The sequence below is a fragment of the Zophobas morio genome, unplaced genomic scaffold (genome assembly GCF_036711695.1).
Source record: "Zophobas morio isolate AGI-343-1 ecotype UQ-CSIRO unplaced genomic scaffold, CSIRO_AGI_Zmor_V1 ptg000436l, whole genome shotgun sequence".
Taxonomy (NCBI): Eukaryota; Metazoa; Arthropoda; class Insecta; order Coleoptera; family Tenebrionidae; genus Zophobas; species Zophobas morio.
In genome coordinates, this window is record NW_026972539.1 from 32,017 (window position 1) to 54,884 (window position 22,868).

Below are 22,868 nucleotides of genomic sequence, written 5' to 3' on the forward strand. Positions count from 1 at the left end.
AAAATACATTAGTTTAAGTTAAAGGGTTTTTAGTAGTAGTGATACGGCTGTTAAACATAGGATTTGCAGAAGGCCGCTCCGTCAAACGGTAATGTACCTTGATTTTTTTTTAAATCCAAGTTGCTGTGTTTGTCGCTGGAACTATTGCAGCAGCCGCTCCTGGCACACCTAATTCTCTAAAAAGATTTTTATTATCAACAGCTTTACAATTTACGGTATATTCCTGTCTGCCAAGCAAATTTTTTTTAAGTATCGCAAATTTCACCTTGCTGTGGTGGTTTATTCCCTACTACGATTCTGTGTGCGTTCTTGAGTGCTCTTTCCTGACAAGGACTCACTTTGCACTAATCCCATTCACACCAATCGGAATAAATGTGGTAATTAACTTTAGTACATTTTATTATACAAAAACGCGTATCCGTGAGAGGTTCGTCGTTTTCCTAGAGAAGGTGTTTTTATTGTCCCACTTCTTTAGCTCACTTCAACGCCTTCTTCTTCATTACAAGGCTAAGGCAGTTCGCATTGCCCTCAATCTCTCTAAGGGGGATAATTTTAACATGGGAAGATATTACATTTTACCTCGCAAAAAAGGAATTTTGTGACCAAGATTGTCTAGTTCTTCATTATTAGTACATTGGGTATCAAGAGATGTTAATATTATTAGTTTGCGTAACAGACTTGCTTTGCTCCTGGCAAGGTTGGGGAATCTCGCAGCTGCTCCATAGGCTCCATTCAAAATAAGGTACAATGGTTCTTCTCTGGGTGGCGGCGGATGTTATTCTTCCCCTCCGTTTGCGGACTTTTCAAAATAACTCTTTCGGTGGATACTAGTTCCATTGCAATACTTAGGTTCACATGCCCCCCGTGGATTCCAGTCAGTGTATCGCAGTTATTAGCACATATTTTATAAGCCAATTTTTTCGCCTGCTTTACCTGGAATCGCTAAAGTCTGACATCTATCGTTAAATTATAATCTCCTGTTAAGTTCATTAAGCGCTCTTTATTATTCTTGATAACCATTTTAAAAGCAACTATGTTATGTGGTATAGGCTGCATGTTACGTAACCAGGGCCCCACCACAAAAAATGGATCGTTTATATTAAAATAGCTGTAACCTTCCGTATCACAACCAGAATTTTTTTAACGTCCGCTCTGCAGAGAGGTTTCTAATTATATATTTCTTCAGGTATTTTTTACATATGCCTTATTAAAATTGTAATTGCGGAACTTTAATAGGTAATCTTTAAAATTATGTCATCAGTTTTAACAAGGTATAAGATGACTTTTCACTAATTATTATGTTGCACTCATTATTTAAATTTGAGATGATGACCCGTGTTTCGGTTTCAGCAATTAGGTAAGGTATTTATGATGTGTTTAATGATGTTTAGAAAGGTGTTAAACTTTTTATTCAGACTTAAATTAATTATCAATTAAAATAGATAAATTGTTTATATCTATAAGAAAGGTAACGTCTCTGAGTTTCTAATTTATGTTTTCTTTAGCAAACACACCTTAAAAAGGAATAATTTAAACATAGTTTCCGATATATTGCGAAGTGATATTTTTTCCCAGTGTTATTTGGTGATATGTGTCCATTAAAAGCTAAATTTGGTTTTATAATTATGTTTGTGACTTTATCATACATTTCTTATATAATTTTTATATAGATATATGGATTGACTCTACTAAAAAAAATTATATTATTAATACTGTTAAATGCATACGGTCACTTACGACAGGTCACTTATTCTAAAATAAAAATGAGTTAATTTTCATAATATTTAAAAATGCCTGAAAAGGTAAAGGCCTTAGAAAAATGTTTGATAATTTTAGAAATTTCCATCTCTAGAAAGGAAGACAAAAATTACACAGCTACTATATAGCTATGAACAAGATCGCCCCGCAGCCCACCCTAATATTTGGTTTTTAGTTTATTAGATCAAGTTACTCTTAGACAAGAAGAGCACTGGTTTTCCAAATAATCATTAGTAAGAAATTTATGCTTTAAAAAGTTACGGAGATATTACTTATAAGTGCCATCTTTTACCAACAAAGAAAGTTTTGAAATTTCTTTTTTGTACTAAAAAATAAATGTTTATATTTATGTAATAGTAAAATTTTAAAATTGTCTTACTTATATAAGCTCGGATTCTCGGTTTCTTAAATAAGCCTCCAATTATTGATTGAGGAAGTTTGTTTTGTTCGGTGTGACATAATTAAGCATAGCTTCATTTGTCTATAAGATATACTGAACGTAATCATAACTATTCTGAAAATTCACTTTGTAGATTAACACTTTGTAAGTCTATGCAAAGTTATGATAAGTAACTCAAAGCATACGTATACTTCTTTTATTATCGTAAATATCACGGGTATTGCTTCTAAACACTCTTTAAGCTTTTTATGTAGGCTAGCTTTTTAGTATGCTCAACCACATTTATTTAATGAGGCATATACAGAGAATAATCTACTGATCAAAAAGCTATATAACGAACGTTAGACGGTTTTAAGTCAAAATTTTATCGATTTTTTTTCTCGTTGGACCATAAAACTTTGTTACGTGTCTCGCACTCTAATGAGTGCTTACATTTAAATTGCGAGATATTTAAAATCTTTAAAAGTTTTTTGTAATCCAATTTAATTTATTTTCAAAGCTGTTTGAATTTATCAATGACCTCACAAACTCAAGCACCTACCACTGAGTTGTTTTCATAATCTTTGTTTACACGTTTTAGTTAAATTTTTTTGGCTCATAGACTGTTCTTATTTTCTACATAAATCTTATTTAATTATTGTAGGTTCAAATTAGTTGCTATACTAATTGTTCAAATAATTTAGCTGCCTATATTTTTGTATACCCACCACACGAATTAACTTTGTAGAAAGTTTAAGTTTATGATATGATTTATTACATATATAACCTCGTATGTAGGCAGGCCTTCTCTAATACGAGCTCAAAGAATTTTACCAATATAAATAGTTAGAGATATATTTTAAACATGGTCAATAGAGTATCCTTTTATATATATCTCTGCCAAAAAATATGATAGAAGGACAGATTAAGCAGTTATATCCCATTTAAACAAATAAAAATATTAAAAAGCCAATACTGGTTTTCGTGATAAAGAAGATCTTAAACATTTAGTTTTGCTTCCTTGATCCTAATCTTAAATACCCCTTAACGCTCATTTATTATCGTGCGCCTTAATACTCTAGGTGTAAGGTAACTCAGACCATCTCCCCAAATAGTAAGAGTTTACTCTTTATTTTTATTTAGTGCTTGGCATACTACGGGGAGGTGTGGGTTTCTTAAAGTCCTTGAAGAAGCTTAATCTGTGTTTTCCCTAAATGTTTGCTAGTGTATCCTACCAATGGAATACTCTAATTTTTTTTTCTTTTGGCGGTGGCATCCTACGGTAATCATATAAATTATCTTAAATCGCTTGGACCAAACTCTCCCTAGAGAAAATTTTTTGCGCAAAAATTTATCATTGTATGCCATCCAAAGAGCTACCATGGCTGTTCTAAAGTACCGAAAACAGCGGAGAAACACCTAGCTTGGATTACCGACATTGGCTTAGTGTGAAAACAAACCGCTAAAAAACATCCTTATAACGGGCCCCAGGCACTAGAATCAAGGCCTTTGCTCAGTCTTTCTCTACTATGGATTCCAACCGGAAGGAACTAATACTCTGTTGTTTAATAAATAGGTATCAACTGTATATTAAACTTAAGGCTTGTGTTCATATAATCTTTTACCTTTTATATATTGCCTATTGGTTTCTCCACACTAAGGGTAACTAAAGAAAGAAAAACATTGGCCCTCCCCTCTAGAATATTAAAAACAAAAATTAAAGCTGAGCTATTCCAATAGGACAACAACTCCTGGCACAAGGTTCATAGATAAGACAATTGATCTTAAAAGATTTGGTCAAGAGATGACATTGATGAAAAATGATGAAAAACTATAAATTAATATTATTTAATCTTACAAAACAAGTGAACTTAGACTTTGTATAAAAGCAAGATAATTTACCACACAAAATTTAAACATGTCCTTATACAATTTGCTAAAATATAGGAAACTGACTATATTGTTTTTTTATGACAAGCAGTTATTATTAGCAAACAAGGTGAGACACTTGAAGATGAAAAAAATGGTTAAGTGAACTTATATTACTTACCTTATAAAAAACAGGTAAGAAATGTAGCTATGAAAGCAAGAATTTATACTATGTAACTGAAATATTATTAAATACGGCCATGCATGCTATAAAAACCTAGAACAGATAAATCCGCTGTTAAATTCTTTTTTTCTCTTAGGAGAACTGCATGACTTTCAAACCAATTAGCAAGATAGTTAACTGATAAAAATATAAGAAAATCTTATAACAGCACGGAAAATGGCAGATCGTAGAAGATTATGAAGTCACTATGTAGCTGAATGCTAACCTTATGAAGAATCTGCACTAATTAATAAATATAAGTAATATAAGATGTACACATAGTTGCTCTTTTTTACGTATTGTTTGTTAGCTGGGGAATGGGGGATTTTGTTCTACTTAGGTATCTCAAGGGCTATCATATAAATTACTCGTTTCTGACCCCTCTTCATTACACTTAGAAATTTATTTGAATTTGTAAGCTCAATAATATTTTTTTTTATTGAGAATAAGAGAAAGGTTCCCTGCCTTGAACGGAGAATGATATACGAAAGGCTGGCTGACAGTATGCTATCCGGAGTCTCCAGCAGGCCTCGGTTCAAGTACTCATGATCATATCTTCTGGCAATATTTTTTAGCGGCTTTTCACCGCACTTGGCCAAATGGTTAGAGTCCTAATTCTGTGTTCCTTCACTGTATTTCGGCCCGTTGGGCTATTCATTATACTCCTTTGGGAAAATGCACTAGTTTGTATACCATGTTCCAAGAGGATCTATACAAATTGAGCGGTTTAAGGATTACAAAAGGTCGTCCGTTGCATTCCAATGCTAAAAATAAAATAGGATATGTTTTTGTGCTGCTTGTGCTCCTTGGCTATTTTGTTTACGTGTACCTGCCAAGTTAGGTTTGAATTGCGATTGATTTAATAGCTTATTAAGCGTGAAATCGTTTTAGTCTACGGGACTAACCTTATGTTTAGTGGTTGAGTTTATAAGTCTATAAATTTTTAAAACAGAACAATTAACTGCAATTTTCTCATTGAACTAACGCGTAGATTATAATCAAGCGTTCAATCGCGTAATTAGATAATTAAGAGTTTTATGTTTTAAATAGAAGTAGATTTTATTTTAAACAGTTTATTAACTCTTAACAGTGAGAAAACTCTTAATGACAAATTTAGCAAGCTAGTATACTAATCACATTACAAATGTGTATATTCCTTTTAATTATAACTACAAAGGGCACTGAAGCTATAGCTAAATACATCCACATTATCTCTTAGAAGAAAACCGCATTCTGAAAGATGAAATATTGAACTAGGTTCATTAAGGGAGGTTATGTACGCAATCAGACCAAAAAATAGAGTTGTGTCGGTAAATCGAAGCTACAACCTTGAGTATGTGCTTTAACGCTTAACATAGAACAATAATTGCTACTATGTAACTTTCATAGCGAGAGATTAGCGTTATCATTCATTCCTGGAGAAATTCACTAGTACGTGATTAGCGAAAAGAGCACTCCAGTTTTCTGTAATTAGTTACAAAATACAACGAATAATCTACCATCTAGCTTCTGTTTAGTTGCCATACATAAAAAAGTATATTTTATAATAAATATAAAACTACTAACAAGGTTTATGACATAAGTAAGGTTGATATAAAAACGTGCAAACCGTCAGGTTGCAAAACTTTAATACATAACCCGACATTAAAATGTAGGCAAGAAACCTATCATAAAAGGAACTGAATACCCTAGGTGTCAAGAGAAGATTAAAATAAATCCTTAGCTAACTAGCGCCGAAGTTCTTTCCTAACAAAAGTAAGTTTTTGAAGTCAGTATATTGTAAACGTAGTTACCAATTTTTAAATCCTTTAATTAAAGTGACAGTAAGTATAGGGAGACCTAAAGGAATATTATATGACAAGATGGCTGAGACTCCAAGATCAGTAATTTTAAACACAATTTCAAGATTAACTCTTTTAAGGAACTAATGGAAAATTTAAGCAAGTTACAGAATTAACATCTAAAATTCGAATTGATAAAATTGGAAGTAATTTAAACGATGCTAATTCAAATTAATTAACTCAATTTTCGTTTGAAAAAGCTTTATATTTTGAGAGAGAAAAAGAGGAGAAGCGATCAGTATGTTGTTCCGTAGAGGAAGGGTATTGAATACCTTCAGGGAAGAAATACAAAATGTACAAAATATGTTGGCAAACCTAGAAACCCGTGCTCTGGCACCCATCACGCGGTAAAAAGCACGTGGTTCATAATTAGAGAGACACGTGCAAGGACATGTGATATGATACCACATGATTGACATGAGCACGTGATTTATCCGAGTTGACTCCATATTCCATGCTACTTTAAATGTTAATATAAATGACGTTGATATAGAAGACCATGATAAATAGGCATTACCTCAAACTACCCCCAAAAATAGCAGTATCCAATTTAAAATTTTTAGTTATACTTTTAGCCAGAATTAATAAAAACCGTCAACGTACTAAAACTTTAATCAGTAGTAGATAGAAAGCAAGGTTCTCGCGGTCCCCAACTAAGATGTAAGTGATCTTGCAGCAAAATTTACTCAATTTAAGTAAGAATTAATTGCAACTACGAAGGTGAAAGATTAAAAAAGTTAGTTATGTCCTCAATTGGTCAATCCTCATAATCCTTTCCCCTCAATTCGCTTTGTATCTTTTGTTCCATCACTCTTTTTCTTTTACGCTTTTATATATCTAATGCACTCATGCTAAAGGTCATTGAAGCGCGTGTCCCAGGATCTGCAAAATTTATAATCATTTTTAAAGACGAGGGGCAGCGTGAAGATTAGGACGTAGTAGTAATTGACAATTATCACGACTTTTACCCATCTAATTATGTTAGTTACGTAGTCCTTCGTAGTTTACAAAAATATAAAATAATAATTGTGTGAATAGATATTTATTTATTTATTAGCGTGGACCACTTGCCTGGATAGCTTAAACATCTACGCTTATTATTTCTTCAGGCCATATAAATATACGTTTATAAAAACGCTTTTAACGCACAAAGTGAAAACCTTAGATGACGTAATAGGTTCAACAACCAATTGTGGTCGTAAGGTAGATTATTGCTCTGCGAGCTGTGCGTGTTGTTGTCTTTACTGATGCCGGTTGCCTTCTGTTACGTGGTGTTTTTGCGGATAGTGCTGGCGTTAAATGTTTTGTACATCGAGAACAGTATGTACCTCACCCGACTTAGCATTTTTTGGTTAACAGTTCTCGGGTTGTTAAGTTTTACAGTTAGTATCATATATTTAACCTAGTTCTAAAAATTAGCTGAAGGAGAATTTACTTTTGTTGGTGCCTATATAATATTATAGAATAACTTTTTTACAATAGAAAAGTTCCTGGACTAATCAATTACGTTCATTCTTTATAATGTTGACAATAAATAGCTTCCACTAAATGTTTAGAAAACTACTTAATCTAACCAACCAACGGTATATGCACACGCAAGAACAAGAAAAAGACCCACAGCTAAAAAGAAAAAGTTAGTGATTTAATTTTAATAGAGAAGGATTCATATATATTAGGTAATAACTATCCAATATCCTGCTACCAAATTACTTAATAGAAAAGATTCATTTCTTTGATCGAGTTGAGTGCAATACTAATATATATATTCGGGGAGCACAGTGTGAACTCTAGCTCTCTCTTTTTTATTTGCTTTCTCCTGTTACCCATTTATCTTTAATTTTAAGAAATATAATTTTATGTATTTAATTTTCTTTTTAACAGATTATTTTTTATTGTTTAATTTATAAATAATAATAACTTTATCTCTCTTTTTCTTTTAAAAAATTATTTTTTATGTTCAATTTAGGCTGTGACCGGGTTAATTTGCGTAATGACCCTATTTCATCCGGTATGACAACTACCTTCAGTGAAAAGTTGAAGGAGCAAAATTTTTGGTTTTTTCATGACCCCTAAACTCCGTTTTAGGAGACCACTACGGCCTTCTCTCCTGAAGAATAGGATTATTCCTTAATAAAGTTAAAGTCATACAAAATTACAATTTGTGAATTTTTGTAACGTTTATATATTTGCGGCCAGAATTATACTTTGCATGGGAAAATTTATCTGATCTGAACATGTTAATTGACTTTTTGGAAGGAATTTCAGATAAACACAACATATTGAGATTATAGAGCCCCAGACATGCTCTATTTCTCAAGCCGGGGGTGAAGGCCAGCGTTGTGGCAAGTTTGAGGTCTTATCAGAAGAGAACGGGAATCTACTGGGCTTGCAATAACTTTTTACTGTAATGTGCCTGTTCTAAACGTAAATTTGTTTTACCTACTACCCTCTGGTACAATTCTGTTAAGTTTAGCTGGCTGAAAGAGCTAAAATATGACACTTTATCGAATTAGACTCATCTCGGTTTTGTTCTAAAATTCCCGGAATCATTAAAATGTTTTATACAGAAAGGACATCTTCTTCTAACTCGGGCGTCGTATGCTGCAAACTATTTGGGATTATTTCTATCAATCTAAATTTGCACCTGGGCTCCAGCAGTAGATGTAGAGCCAGTGCGGCTTAAAAAATTGAAAGTATTTATGATGACGGTGTCCTAATAAGTTTGAGGCAAAAATTTATGCTTAAGATTTTATACATAGATACAGAGGTGTTTACCTTAAAACTTTTGTCCTTTTGCTTAAAGTTATAGACTACTGTGCTCTTTTTCTTCTCGGCTACCCTTGTAAAGATGAAGGTACTACAGTTTTAGGCGGTGCATTTATCAGTTCTCTAATATGTATAAAAATCCCACGAAAACTGGTTTTCAAACATATTATTTTATATTGCTTGAATCGTCCGAAACACTCAAGTGTATATGCAGGATGATTTTTTTAAATGTATAAATTATTATATATATATATTATGTATACTTTAATTCCTATATATTATATGATGTATAATAAATAAATTTTGACTCGAGTACGTTAAAGAATAAATTAAAATGTTATCATTATTATATATTTTATTACCTATAAATATGGGAAGTGTAAAGTACTTGTTGAATATGAATTAAAACCAGATGAGGCAAACTTAAAACTTGTATGACTCTTTTAAATTTGTTGTACTAGTTTGAATTATAACTAACAGAAATAGTTAAAAAACTATGAAAATGTTCACTGTATTCTTTATATCTTTTACTCGCAATTATTGAGAACAATGCCTAAATTGCCTTCAACTTGTAGTCACGATATAACTAAGTATTACTTATGCAATTATGAAGTTTCCATGGTCATCTGAAAGAATTTATTTTAAAAACTTGCATTTTATATAAATGACACCCAGTTAACTCCCAATACTTAGCATGAGAGCTCCACGAAATAGAAGTTTACAATAAGTGTAGGACTTTGCTGTTTTGAATTTATATCTATTTCTTGCAAATAACGCAATGCTGAACTTTTAGGATTTTTAACCGTTATCCTATATCCAGTAACAATGGTTTACCGATTATGTCGTAGGTGATTTTTTTCCACCGATGTCGATCTTAAACTGCCAAAATAACCGTATCTTCCGCATATCGGGATAAAGACACGGTTTTAGATGGGATGTCCATTGTAAAGATTGCGAATAAAAGTGGTGATAAAAGTAATACTTGAGGAACAACAATGTTTAAGAGTCTTACTTTTGAATTAACTGTTTCCATGCACCAAAACTTTTAGTTCGATAAAAAATTTTTATTATTGAAACTTAATTATCTTTTCTATCAAAAATTATTGAATATTTTCAATTAAAAATATGGCGGTGTTCTTTCGGTAGTTAAAAGTTTTAAATACACACTCTATAACAGTTTACAAATATTAGGGTTCCTTGAGTTGTAGGGTGCTACTAATAAAAATCAAATGGAGGCCCAGGGATAATGTTTTTCAGTTCACAAAATTTCTTGATCCCGTGAGTCTCACGGGCATAGCAACTATACCGATTCAGAAAAGCTAACCTTTGAACTATAGTCCTTGACAAAGTTTCCTAATTTTTTTAATCTGGAAATTTAAGAACGACTTTTGCTAGTTTTCTTCAAATAAAAAAATAGGATACACTTAATATCAAGTCAAGAACTTCTTTGTGAAGTCAATACTTGGTAGTAAAGCGATTTAGTATAAGGCTAATACAACGTTTAGACCTGCTGCCTTTTTGATTCGAAGTTAATTATACTTTTAATTTTTTTGCAACTGATGCAATAGGGACTTCCAAATTATGGTTATAGGTTGACGTAAATAAGGGATTCTCTTCGAAGTTAGAGTTAAATTTTACCTCAGAAAACGAGAATATGTGTTGTGCTGTGCGAAACGAGAGATCTAGTGGTATGTGTTACGTCCTCTAAATGATATATTGGTGATATCGTTATTATTCCTGGGACGGCGCTAACACTGGAAGTGGCTTATACGTCTACATAAGGTAGGATTATAGTATAAATATTTATTAGATCATATTATGCCACACAGTTGTTAGGCCGCCCCTCCTTATATTACATTAACACGTTTTACCAAGGAAAGGCGGAGGAAGAATTATATATCCTCCTGCGGAGTTTGCCTAGATGACATGACCTTGAAAATTTTTATAAGTATGCAGGATTTAGGCATTTTGTTTTAGGCTACTTTGCCTTTGAGAAGTTTTTCTTCTATATATTTCTATTTGATTGGGCGTCTTCTTAAATTTATTTGCTTAACAGCGATATATTGGAGAGCAGTAAGTTAAAAGACCTAGGAGACTTAGCATTTGAGGTAGATTCGTATGCTTTTTGTATTTCTGATTCTAAACTAAGTCATCGACACCTGGTTCTGTAGACGGAAAAGTTTATTTATTAAAATTTCAGTCTAACTGTGATTAGAAAGTTAGAAAAAGAACTACTTTTATAGTACTTGAGTCTTCATGGGGATAGTGGCTCTCTTCTTGGTAAAATTCTATGGTAGAAGGAAGCTCGGAATTAAAATTTCGAGAGGGGTATATACTTTCAAGTACTGCAATGATGAACATTTTAGAGCTGCCCGTGGTGTGATGCGAGTTGCGAGTTAAAACATTCGGCCCTGCATCTTGAAAATTAGGTAAACTAGTCTATAAAGCTGAGGTTTTCATTGTTATTCGCATAGGAGTTCTCTTAACGCGCGTGCTTCCAATTGAGTCAGTAAACTGAGCTCAATAAGCTGAAGCTATTTAGTTCGGGGGTTTGTAGGCTGAAACCACTTATACATCGACAGTTTTCTGTTCTTTGGCGTGTACCCTAACAGCTTCTAAGTTCTGAAGATTACTTATATCTTGCCCCAATTGCTAAATGCCTTTTTTTAACTATAGTTCCAATCTTCTTAAAAGCAGTATATGATCGCAACCTATAAGTAATGAAATTGGGAATTAAAAATTTGTTCCTTCGGGTGAGTTTCCGATATGAGGTTAATTCTTAATTGGTAACTAATAAAAAGTTCATGTGATAAACGTTTTTTGTTTCGCTAGCCTTCCGCGTGGTTACTAATAACCTCAGTTAGGGAGACCAAAACAGTGTTAATTAATAAGCCTCTAGACAAGACGTTGAGGTTTATATTATAAATCCATATGTTGAGGGCTTATTCATTTCTAGTTTAATAAAACGGTTTCTGATATTTTCCTTTTAATTTTTTGTCTTTCCAGGGAGTATGTTAAAGGTGACGCGAGGCGGGGTAAGCTCCCTTTTAGTTTACAGACCTTGCTTTTCCATCTTTTTCCTTATATAATAAGTCCATGCCCTTCATTGCATTTTACACATATGTAGTCGGAGAACAAACTTTTTCGATACACCCGCTTAATTGACATCTTAAGTGTTTTCCTAATTCTACCGTTATCCATAAAAGGTTATACAGATATTGTTAGGCAGCCTATGTTTTTGAGGTTATATATACTTTTCTCATATTGGGGTAGTCTACAGAGGACAAGGGAAGCGGAGTTCTGATCTCGTTATAGCAACGCATATTGAGGACATAAATAAGATGGAACCTTTTTTTACAGCTTTTGCCTGAATTTTCATTTTCTATCTTAATAAATACGCTTTCCTGAAGGTAAATAAAAGTCTAATATATATTTCCAGTGTCGTCAAGTAGGGCTCTAAGGTTTTAAAATTAGTTTTGGAAGTACCATCTTTTAATTTCCACGTGCCTGTTTTTCAGCGTTTTAATACAAAATATTATTAGCTTTAAATCGTGGGGACAAATTTCTTCCAAGCTGTTTTATTAAAAAGAATGATAGGAGTTTCAATAGTTATTATAATTACTACTATTAATATTAATATTATTAATACTATCATTATAATAATTAATGTTTTCGTTACAATACTGTTAACACAATTGCTACTATGTAAGGTATTAATATTATTACTTCTTTTATTCTTCTTATTAACCAGATTTTGCTAAGATTTTTAAATTTAGATTTGCGCTTCCAATAGAGACACTGTTAATATCATTAAAGCTATTAGTAAGATACCTTAGTGGGTAATTATAAGTGAAAGAATTTTTTATATAAAAAAATATTTTATACCTACTTTCCTACTCTTTCGTTTTTTAAGGATTTTAGCCTTTTATTTTTCTTCATTTTTTTAGTTTACAAGAAGTTTGTTTGCATAAATATAATTTATTTGTAAATCTTTGACGGTAGCTAGTAATTTAGCTAACTTTTCCTGGGATGAGCCTCCTTCCATAACTTTTCACAAATTATTAATTAAGTAAAATATTTTTTGTAGTAATCCGTAATAAAGGTTAAATGCACAGACTACATCCAAAAAGTCAAGGGGGACTAAAAAAACACACAATTTATTTTTATTAATGGTATTTTTTCTAGTGCTCGATTTCATATATATCTGTTTACCTCTAGTTCTGGCCCTTATTATAGAAACATCAAAAATTTGAAGCGCTTTGAGCGAACGGCGATAGAGTGTGCCCATCTATCTTCATATTTGAACTTTTCTGCCAGTAATCGGCTAGTGTTCTCGTAAGATATTGATAGATGGTATTAGCATTGCATTGAAAAAATGTGGCTATGGACTCGAACTAAAAATCTTAATGTAAGTAACCGTTTCGAGCAAGCTAAGCGTGCCCATAATGACACGTAGCAGCTTATTATGTCTAACTTGTAGCGAGAAGGTTATCACCAGCGAATCTTTGGCCAGGCAGCAGACGCGTAAGTTATTTTTGGCTAGATATGCAAAAGATACGGGAGTCTTTGGTGGCATTACGAAAGTTTACTTTGGGTTTTGACACAAGGTAAAGGACACAGAGCTATCACCTAACCTTTGCGATTTTATAATCCTTAATAGAACTCTTCCAGTGACATTACCAATTGACGAACGACACTGGGTAGTACTACGGATACTTACACAATAAGGCCGCCGACTTGGGTTAGGAGCATAGCGCCGTAGTAGGTCAAGCAACTTATCCGCTTCCAACTAAACCATCTTCTCTAAAGGCCGCTCCTTCCTTCAAGTAAGAGTTTTCAAATTGATCAGTGAGACAAATTCATTATTGAGGTAATAAAAACCAGGAGTTATTGACTTAAAAAGAAGAGATACAGTAATGGTCTTAGTTCAAGCTACTATCTTTTAACTTAATTCAAGCTAACGTCTTTTAATCTGTGGATAAAACTCAGTCAGCATAGAACAATAACAGTTTAAAGTACTGGGAAGGAAGGTTTGAAAAAGATCCTTAAGGTAGTGAAACAGAACATTAATGTTGTGGCCTATCATTTAGTAGTACTATTTTTTATCTGTTAACTACGTCAAGATGGTTTTAATAAATTTTAGAACTAACTTCTCCCTTGGTTTAGGTATTTAAAATTCGAGCAGGGATAAAACTAGAAGACTTGAGTATGACTCGTGCTCAAGTATTAGTGCTTCCATATCATCTGAACCCTCCGGTAGTTATATAGAAGATTTTGACATAACTTGCCTAGTGTCACTTATATATTTCTCCATATTTATAAAAACCTGAATCAAGTAATTAAAAATTCGAGCAAGAGGACTGCTCAATAAGGTAAGAAATATTAATTATTTTGAATTGATCAAAATGACTCAAAACCTTGACTAGGATCTAAATAGAATAATAATACATGTTTTAATCGCCTAATTTGGATTTAAACTTCGACTTTGGCTAGAACCAGGAGATATATTGATTAGAGATAGCACCTTCCTTAAGCTTAGGCTAAAGGTTTTGGCTCTACTCAAAAATTTTACTTAAGAGTGGACTGATAAGTGATAAAGCTTATCCCAATTTTTTTACTTGGCTACACGTATGGTGTTAACCTAACCTTAGTAGGCGTAACCTGCACTAATCCTGAATTCTTTCTTCTTTTTCGAACCTTGACTTATTTAGATCGTTACTTTTGAACCGAGCCTAGTTTTTTAACAAAGCGCTAATTGGTTTATTCTTAATTTAAAGTTTACTGTAGCGAAATTAACTGAAGTGAAAAGAATTCATTCATCATTTTAGGATACTTACCGGGTTGGGTACTAGTTTATGCACTCTTCGACGGAATAAGGCTATATTTAACTTTTATATTTAATGGGGTAAGTATTAATTATTATTTGATTTGGTGAGTAGTTGAACTGCAAAAATTGGTGAGGAGTTTTTACTGGGTAATGATGCTATTTTAGCCTCGAAGGGGATCTTTTTAAAAAGTTAAGACCTCCAAAAAACCAGTGAAAGAAAATGGAAACTCACTTACCTTCTTGATGCTCATGCATGTACCAGCGTCACTATTTCAATCTCTTTAGCATCTTAAGAAATTGTCTTGCAGTAGCTCCTCCTTTTGACTTTGATCACAGTGATGTTGGTTTAAGCCCTCATTTAAAGATCCTTTCTTGACAACTGTGTAGGTGAGGGCTCTTAGTGGGAGTGCTATTCTCTTATTTGAGGCATTCGACCGCGAGCTAGCATTCTCATTCTTTGCATTGGCTTTCGTCCTTTGTTGTACACTCTCATCACAAATACGAGGAAAGTAATATATTTAAATATATGGGCTCTTGAGTATAACTTTTGCAGTAGGCGCTAAATAGCAATTTCTTTCGAGTGGCACTCTTATTCATTGACTATCCTCTGTTATACTCGAGAAAAAAGTCAGGAACAGTGCAACTTGGGGATAAGATCCATATAATGAATCGAATTGAAAAATGAAAAAAAACTCGAATAGAAAAACTGACCTTTGGGGGGATCTAGTCCCTCTGATCTCGACAGGTTATGTTATATTTCCAGTTTACCTGTGGCTTGGTCTTACAAGATCCTAGGATTTGCACGGTGTTAGTGACTTATGCCGGCCTAGGTCTTCTCTTGCAATAAAAGTCTTTTATGGCTAATTAGCTTTAAAATACCAAGCTTCTGCTATGGATATATTACTTACAGTTTGTGACTGCTCCTTCCGCTTCTCTACCTGGAGCCCAGAGATTCTGCACCTTTTTTGTTAGGGTACGGGCTAAATTAGGTTAAGTTAATTAATTAACAAAGGCGAATAGTTTCGGACAATAGTTATGGATAGTTTATAATGACTCATATGTATTTTGAACGGAGTCTCTAAAACAACTAGCATAATGAGTGGTACATGTAGATCAAAAATGGCATTAATCTAGTTAATGAACTAGTTTAAAACTGGTGTAATTATATATGTCTAACTAATATCGTATTAGGGTTGCATTCTTATCGTTGCGAGATGTAAATTCTAGGTACTAAATAGTTCGTTGTGACCGAAACAATTAGTGCTTTTTTCTCAGAGGTAGTGCAATTTAGTATTGTACTGAATAGAAAGCCATATATAAAATTGTTGTTTATTAGTATATATATATGCCCTGACCTCCTCTTTGTGTGCGTATAAGGCAAATCGCTTATAACGATCCGTCGCGCATATAAAGTGTGACGAGATTTTTGTGGGATACCCTCTGGTGGTAGTTTTTTGTGGTCGTGCGCTTCTTCCTCACGTGTTTTTAAAGATGCAGCCCTCCAAAAATATTAAGCACGTTGATAAGAACAGTGGAGAGGGCTTAACGTGCTATTGGTAAAGAAGGTCCTTGGAACAAACTCTATTAGTTAGCTTTTTCGACTTTAGGAAAAAGGCGCCATTTGCCTTATAACTGAAAGCACGAATCGTTCATTCTGTCAAGAGGAGGAACTGTTACGTCGTTAAATGCCCTTGCCGACACCCTAATTGGAGCTCTGCGGGTCTTAACTTCCGTTAAAAAAGCTTCAAGCTGCGCAGTATGGCGGTTTCAGCTACTTTAGAACTTCTGAAAATAGGCTAATAGGTCTGTATTTGCTTGGCGAAGAGGTTAGCTTTTATAATTTTCTTAATTTCGACCTGTGGTGATTAACTTTAGCTGTTCTTCGGTATTAGCAAAAAGATTCGGCTCAAGCATTTTATCTACACCCAAAGAAGCAGATGGTACACATTGAGCAGAGAGCAGGCCAGAAAAAAGTGTCGCTTTGTCTACGTCTTTTTTCCCGTAATATTGCCTTCTAATAGAGGGAGTAGTGGGAACGCGTTAGGTTCTGTTTTAACAAATAAACTGTCAGGAAGAGGGGCTGTTGTCATCGCCAGACTCCGAGGTTAACTTCATCTCCCACTGACAGTCGTTTTCCAGAGACTCAGATAATTTGCTTCCAATCTGTAAATATCCTAGTAATTTCTCTCTAAGGCTCTTTTCGTCTCCAGCTCAAGAAGATGGCAGACGACTGAAATATCTTAAAGAACTTTGGTTCCCCTTAAATTATGTATATTTATTAAAACGGCGATATTTAGCACGTATGATGTTTCAGTCTTCGCCACGTGCATTGAATACCATAGCTTTCTTTGCTCAGTACGCCCTCAACGATAAAAGCTTCGAGAATTCGGTCTCTTAAAATTCCGGCACGCCTGTTCCCAGAGGAATGCTTGCAGTGAAGGCCCCCATGTAGCACAGCTGAGGGAATATTTATAAAAGGACTTCTAGAATGAGGATTATAGCGGCCTTTTGGGGGCTTACAAACTGCAATCACCTGCTTGGGCTCTTGCTTAGTCAAGCAGAGGTAATACCCTATTACTTTGAAAGACTGACAGAAAAATGAAAGTAAGTTCTAAGTAATCTACTTTTCCTATTTTCAGTATCAAACATATCATTTAGCAAACTTTCAGGAAATCCTAAACTCTAGATTTTGACTAAATGTATAAACTATTATCTATAGATAATCCATTAATGAATAGAGTTTATAAAAACCCCAGCTATCGTTCTAACTCCCTAAAATAAAATAAGAGCATGTTTAAAACCCTATTATAAATTGAAACTGAGCTTATATTTACTACATTTTTATAATAAATGCATCAAATAATAATTTAAGTTTATATAAAGAAAGCAAGTATACCTTCAGGAGTTTAATTTATATTAATATAGCCGAAATAACTAAACGATATTTAACATTACCGATTTATTATTACAAAAAATTTTAAGGTATTTCTTAACTTATTAGTCGCCAATTCAATATTAATTACATAAAGATAGAAACCAGTAAACTCTTTCTACATACTTGAAAGCATATAGTTCTTAGTGAACGTTAGTAAGGGACACATTTCCTCTGCAGGCCCAAATTATAATCTTCCTTATATAATATATAAATAATTTGATTGCGGTGCGTAAGAAGACCAAATTACTTATTAAATCTCTATTATACATATGAATTCTATCAATTTTAGAAAGTCATTTTTTTAAGGCAGTACTAATTTGGGAAATATTTAATTGATGAAGCTTAACTTACCTCCCTAAGTAACTAACCCTTCATTGAAAAGCATAAGCAATTAGTAGTACTAGCAAATAAGTTAATAGATATATTAATTAGAATAATAATATATATATGTAAAAATAATGGGCAGCTTATTAAATAAATTCCTGAACCAACTTTAGATTTTAATTATTACCCGCGAAACAATTTAATAATAAATACACGGAAAAAATGGTATGTATCAGTTGATAATGAAGCCAGCAAAAGTACTTTTAACCATCTCTTTTCTTTATGGTGTATTTGCCCAGCAAATTCAAAAATGTAAACTAACCGCGGATGTTACTTTTATAATAGATAAAAGTGGTTCCATTGCTCCGGGTGGAAATATTAATATCGCAAATGATAGAATTGACATCGTTAAAAATTTCACTTCTAAAATTATAGATATATTGCCTGTAGGCGAAACGAATACAAGAGTTGTCATTTCAGAGTTTAACAACTATTGCCACTTATTAAATGACTTAAATGAAAAATCATCTTATACGCTTACAGAGCTAAAGCGTATTATTTCAAGTGTTTACTACAAAAAAACCGATTATAACCAAGCTACTATGTTAGGAGCGTGTTTAAGAACTATAAATCAAAAAATATATGATAAAAGGCCTAGTAGCAGAGCAAAAGTCAGAAAAATCTTAGTTGTGATTACAGATGGGGACGCCAGTGATTACAGTAACAATAGGCCTTCTGTGGTTGGACCCTGGTTACGTGGAATGAAACCTATACCATACAACTTAACTGCTTTTAGAATTGGTAGTAGCTTTAATGAACAAAGTTTTATGTACTTGACAGGAGATAAAAATTTAATATTTGATGCAAGAAAATTTGATGATATGGAGGAGCAGGTTGAAAGTTTTGCTGATAAAATATGTACTATTGACTGCCAATTCACTCCATGGAGCCCATGGGGAGTGTGTGAACCTAAATCTTGTGATGGAACTGGTAGGAAAATTTCTAATAGAAAAAAGCTAAAAGAGCCAGCAAACGGCGGAGAGGAATGCTTTCCATTGGTCAAAGAAGAACAATGTGAACCTTATTCGGAGTGGAGCCCATGGAGTCAATGCCAAGTTCTCCAACCTTGCCAAGAGACAAGCAGCCAGTTTCGCAAACAGATAATTTTAACACCTCCAGATCAACAATGTTCTAATAATGAGGAACTAGAAAGTCGCAGTCGCATAGAAACCCGTTCCTGTGAAGTAAAATGTAAAATCATTCCATGTGAAATTTATTCTCCATGGAGCGAATGGGGGCAATGCAAAATACCTCAACCTTGTAAAGAGGAATGGAGCACCGAAGACCGCAAAAGGGATGTTCAATATACAACACCTTCTTTAGGTGAACGATGCGAAGATTCTAAGAATGAACCTTTAACGGATACGCGCCCTTGTATGGTACAGTGTACTGAAGTTGATTGCCACATCTATTCCGATTGGAGTGATTGGGGTCTGTGTCCATTTCCTGTAACCTTGTCAAGAGGAAAGCCGTCATAATCGCACAAGAACTGTGTTAGGTGATAAGCCGCCACAACATGGAGAAATTTGTGATGATTCTCTGAAGGAACCTTTAGAGGAGTCTGAACCTTGTGAAGTAACGTGTACTAAGATTGATTGCCATATCTACTCCGATTGGAGTGATTGGGGTCAATGTCTATTTCCTGTGCCTTGTCAAGAGGAAAGCAGTCATAATCGCACAAGAACTGTGTTAGGTGATAAGCCACCACAGCAAGGAGAAATTTGTGATGATTCTCTGAAGGAACCTTTAGAAGAGTCTGAACCTTGTGAAGTAACGTGTACTAAGATTGATTGCAATATCTACTCCGATTGGAGTGATTGGGGTCAATGTCTATTTCCTGTACCTTGTCAGGAGAAGAGCACTCAGAATCGTACAAGAACTGTGTTAGGTGATAAGCCACCACAACAAGGAGAAATTTGTGATGATTCTCTGAAGGAACCTTTAGAAGAGCCTAAGCCTTGTGAGGTAAAGTGTACTGAAGTTGATTGCCACATCTATTCCGACTGGAGCAACTGGAGTCAGTGCAAAGTTTTGAATCCTTGCCAGGAAAAGAGCACTCAAGAACGCACAAGAACCGTAGTAGGGGACAAACCACCACAGCAAGGTGAAATTTGTGATAATTCTTTGAAAAAAGATAATGAAACACAAGGATGTACCGTAAATTGCAAAGAAGTCGATGATAATAAAAATCTTGCTATTGGATTGGGTGTGTCAGGAGCGGCTGCTGCAGTAGCTGCAGCGGCAGGCACTGCATATTGGTTCAAAAGGAAATCAAATAAGGGTACATCTCCGTTTGACGAGGGTATGGAGAACGGGGGGGCTTCAGAAAATCCCTTATATGAAAACCATGTTTTTACTAAAGAGAATCCTTTAGCTTAACAAATAAAAAAAATCTCCTTTTTAATAAAAGGATGTATTTCGCTTTATTTAATAAACTTATTTTATTTAACAAAAAAAGTAACTTTAATGCAATTATTGGTGAAAAACCCTTTCTACTATTGATTAATGTTTAATAGCAGGTATTGTTAACAATATAAAGAGAGCTCAAGGGGCTTTTCTATGGAAGTGAAATAATTTTGTTTCACTAAATATATTTTAACAATAACTATTGTGCTATCCTCTCAATGACTTGCGTGAACACAACGAGTAATACTAACGAGTTTTCGTGCAGATATAGATGAGAAAAAAACAATCCCATCGACAGTAACTTAAAATAAAACTTTTTAACAAAAATTTGGCGACGTAGACGTACCTCTCGCAGCTTCTCTAGACACAACCATTTTTGTGACAAGCAATCTTGCGATTGCTAATGGTTATTAGTACTTTTAAAGCGTTACCGCCGTCTAAGCGATGCGCTATGAGCGACTTTATACATATAAATTTATAGCTGGTAGACATGCTAGTTTAAAAAGTGATAAATTTGCATAAAAAAAAAAGTACTTTAGATTTTCTACTCTGGAGAACGCCGAGTATCTGCCAAAAGTCATTTACAATATATAAAGAAATCAATATTTTTTCTTACTTTAGTTACTCCCTATTACCTATTATATTTGAATGGATAAAAATTGTTATATGTGCTGTGCCACTACGCTCAATATCTTCAAGTTAGTCATCAGGCTCCCAAAATAATATATTATTACAGGACTGGTTACTTGCGCTATATTGACCTTTAAAATAAAAAAGTAAAGATTTTTAAGAAATGTAATAAATAAGATATAAAAAAAATTACGCAAAAATGGTTATAAAATTTTTTAATAAATGCTCCTTTATTTTAAAAATTTTATCGTTTTCATTATTTTGTTTGGAATTAGAGTTTGTATTTGTGCATATTTTATTATCTTTCATTAAAAATTTTTTAGTGCTTTAGCACCGCATTTTTGTTTGACAACTTAAAAATTTAAAAAATTTAAAGCAAGGTATCAGAAAGTGGCTAGCTTAAAGCAATGTGACAGGTTAAATACGTAAAACCATCATACTGGGGTATCTAGAGTTGCCGTAGCTCAGCGGTTAAGGGCATTGACGCGAATACTCAAGGGTTGTAATTTCGATGCCATTGTATCGGTATATAGTAGCTGACTAGCTTTATTGTTTACGTGTGGTTTACTACGTTTATTTGTATTTTTTTTTGTTAAAACTGTATATTATACTATTGTTTGGGGTTTGTAGATTTGCTCGATAAGTTTTGAGGCGAGGATTTATGAAAAGAACGACAATCTTGACAGTCACTAGTAAAATTACGGTTGAAAACTATTACCACTAGGAGGCAAAATAGAATGTATTATATGAACTGTGGGAGAATAGCAAATGTAAATTCTAATCCCGAATGCCACGAAACATTTGGACATATTGGCATAGGCAGATTACAAAGAGCCTTCAAGAATAATAATATAGAGTGTACTAGCCCAAGTGAAACCATCCGATGTGATGCGTGCTCTGAAACTAACACAAGTAAAGAAAAAGTAAATAGAAGAGTAAGTCAGGATCATTCTCATCTAGGTATTGATGAAGAACTAGACATGAACCTTTATGGCCTCTATCCCCAATCCTTTGGTGGCGCAATAATGCACTAACAATAGTTTGCAAAAGAACTGTTTATGTCGGGGCTCTCTTTGCAAGACAGAAGCGAAGATTAACCTCTCATAGAGATATTCTTTAATGATGTTTTGGGCACCCTTTTCTAATTAAAAAAAAATACCTACGGATAATGGCACCGGGTATAAATCAAAGGATGGAAGGGTATGTGCAGTAAAAGAGGTATTTTTCCAACGTAAACAGCACCTCAAAACGCCTTCTCATAAACCACTTGCAGAAAAATTTAACGGTCTGCTAGGAAACATGCCTAAGGCAAATGTTACTTGGGTCGAAACTATCATACGAATTCTGGGCAGAAGGCATGAATTATGCTGCACTAATTCTGAATAAAACTTCAGAGGCGTGAGAAAGGTTTTTAAACGTTAAATCTGATTTATCAAAACTTAGGAGGTTTGGGGATACCGATTATTTTCATTATCATAAAAACAAAAGGAGAATTTTCCAGTAGTGGCTTTAAAGGAATTTTTTAGGCCAGGTCATAAATCCAGTCGGAAACTGATCTAAAATTTTTAACCTTAAAACCAGAAGGCTTATTGAAAGTAGAAGTTTTCATGAAGTTCCAGGGGCATAAACACTCCTGCGTTTAATGGCACACCTTAAACGCAAATTACTCATAACGAGGATTCCGAAAATAACGACCTAAAGTTTCCGGAAGACTATTTTTAAAAAAAAAGGAGACAGGGTGGAAAAAATGACAATGACTGTAACCATGAGTGAACCCAAGTCCATAAGAGCCAACCTAACGGAGATGGATCTAACGAGAATATTTTCGTCGAGTCGAATGCCACTGGAGA